Source organism: Pseudophryne corroboree, unplaced genomic scaffold (assembly GCF_028390025.1).
Source record: "Pseudophryne corroboree isolate aPseCor3 unplaced genomic scaffold, aPseCor3.hap2 scaffold_3073, whole genome shotgun sequence".
NCBI classification, from domain to species: domain Eukaryota; kingdom Metazoa; phylum Chordata; class Amphibia; order Anura; family Myobatrachidae; genus Pseudophryne; species Pseudophryne corroboree.
In genome coordinates, this window is record NW_026969750.1 from 15,001 (window position 1) to 17,500 (window position 2,500).

The following is a 2,500-nucleotide window of genomic DNA, read 5'->3' on the forward strand; positions in this document are numbered from 1 at the left end:
AAGCGCCTCCCGCTCTCCCTGCGTCATCCTGGACGGTCTCGCTCCGAGTCTGCGCTTCTCTCTCGCCCTGCCGCCAGACTCGGCTCCTCTCCCGCGCTCTCTCTCTCTCTCGCTCTGACCTCCGCCCCGTCCGGCCCTCCCGTCCGCGGCGGGGGAGGCCCGGCGGGCGAACCCTTCCGTGCGGCCGCCTCGCCGGAGCGGGGGCGGCGCGCAGGGCCCTCTCCTGGGGCTTGCGAGGAGCGGCCGTCGGGGCTGGCCGCGTCCTCGGATCTCGATGCGACGCTCGTTCGGTTCCTGGGAAATCGTGTGCTCCGCCGGGGTCCGGGGGCGAGCGCCCTTCGCTGGGCGAGGGGGACGCTTCCCCGGCACCCCTGGCGGCGTCGGACGCCTGCGGGTGCCGGCGGACGGAGCAGACCGCGCCGCACGGGGTACGGGTGCGGGGCCCGCCCGGCTCCGGAGACCGGAGCGCTCGGGCGGACGCCTGGGGACCGGACGCCCTCTCCGGGCGGAGGGGTTCCGGGCGCGCCGTGGGCAGAGGGAGGGTCGGGTTCGCCTGGAGCCGGCCGAGACCCCTGGGTTCCGGCCGAGCGATCGTCCCTCCCCGCCGGGGCGCGGGGTGCCACATCGATCGGGTTGCGGAAATGGGAGACGTGGGGCCCTTCTCTCGCGTCAACCGCAGCCCTCCGTTTTCTCTTTTCCGGCTTGACTCTGTTCGCCACCTGTGATGCTCTCTGGCCGGTTCCCTCGGGCGTAGCGGGACGGGCGGCGCGCGCGACGCTCTCGCGGAGCGTCCTCCGACGCTTCCCCGGGCTCCTGGAGCCGCCTCCCGGCCCGAGGGGTGCCCGTCCGCACTCATCGGCTGAACTTCCGCGAATTGCAGTACCCGATTCGGCCCGCCGGGGGGCGCTGCCGCCGGGGGAAGAGGGGGACGGGCCGGGCCTGGCGCCGGGCTCCGCCGGACGCCCGGCGCTGCCCCGTCTCGGCCTCGGAAGGGGGAGTCGGGGGAACGGGAGGCCGGGAGTCCCGGAGAAAGAGAGAGAGAGAGAGAGAGAGATAGAGAGACCTCCGCGGTTCCGCCTTCGACCGCCGGGGGGCGCCGCGCACCCGTCCGCACGGGCCCGTCCCGGTGGCTCCCGGCAGGGCTCTCCCAAACCCTCTCCCAGGGCCCCGGTCCGGGAGCCCGACTGCGTCCGCTCTCCGCTTCCAGAGAGGAGGCTGTCGGACGGGGAGAGCTGGTACCGGGCTCCTGGAGCCCTGCCTGGGCAGCCTATGGAAGGGAGGGAGCCCTGGCCCTGCTGCTCTCCGAGCTCCGGCCCTGCTGCTCTCCGAGCTCCGTGCCTGCTCTGCCACGGGTCCTTTCGCAGGAGCTCCAGGGAAACGGGCTTTTCGGCCCCTGACAGAGTCCCGGCTCTCTCGCTCGCCTCGTTGGTACCTACTGATCCGGCGGAGGTGTTCTCCGGCGGGTAGCGACACGGACGGCCGAGGGCGCGCTTCACCCAGGCTTCAACCGTCTCCTCCCCGAGCCCCTGGAAGTGCAGCTGGGCCGCGGGCGCCCCGGTCCGCACTCATCTGCGAAACTTCCACAAATTGCAGTACCCGATTTGGCCCGCCGGGGGGCGCTGCCTCCGGGGGAGAAGGAGACGTGCCCGGCCCGTACGTCGGGCTCCAACGGATGCCCGCCGTGGACCCTTTATAGGCCCCATCCTGGTCCTGCCATGCTGTTATCGGAGCTCCACGGCTATCTTGTCACTAAACCTTTCGTTTGAGCTCCAGGGCTTTTTGCTTTTTGTAACCCGGTTCCTGGAGCCCTGCCTGGGCAAAATCGGATGCAAGAAGGCCCTGCCCATGCTGATCTCTGAGCTCCGCGCATCTTCTGTCACGGGTCCTTTCGCAAAAGCTCCAGGGAAACAGGCTTTTCGGCCCCGGACAGAGTCCCGGCTCTCTCGCTCGCCTCGTTGGTACCTACTGATCCGGCGGAGGTGTTCTCCGGCGGGTAGCGACACGGACGGCCGAGGGCGCGCTTCACCCAGGCTTCAACCATCTCCTCCCCGAGCCCCTGGAAGTGCCGCTGGGCCGCGGGCGCCCCGGTCCGCACTCATCCGCGACACTTCCGCGCTGGAGTCCGACGCTCGCCGGCCGCGTCCCCCGGCCCGCGGGGGCCCGGGGGGAGGCCCGACGCGTGCGGGGGGAGGCGGCGGGCGGCGGGGGCGCCCCCGCGCCACCCGACGGCGCCCCCCGGTGGCCAGAGGCGGCTCGGAGCGAGACGATCGGGGGGGGGACGGCGGCGCGTGACCCGCCCCGGCCCCCTTGGCCCAGCGGACGGGCAGGCGGCTCCCGGGCGCCCCCCCCGATCCCCGCCGCGGCGCCCCCCGGTGGCCGCCTGACGCCACTGCGGGGGGTGCAGATTCCGTGTGTCCTCTCGGATAAAAACAAAAGAAACGATTCCCGTCGGGCGAAAGTAAGTGGGACGCAGGGCCCCGGGCCCCGACGGTCCGCGCGC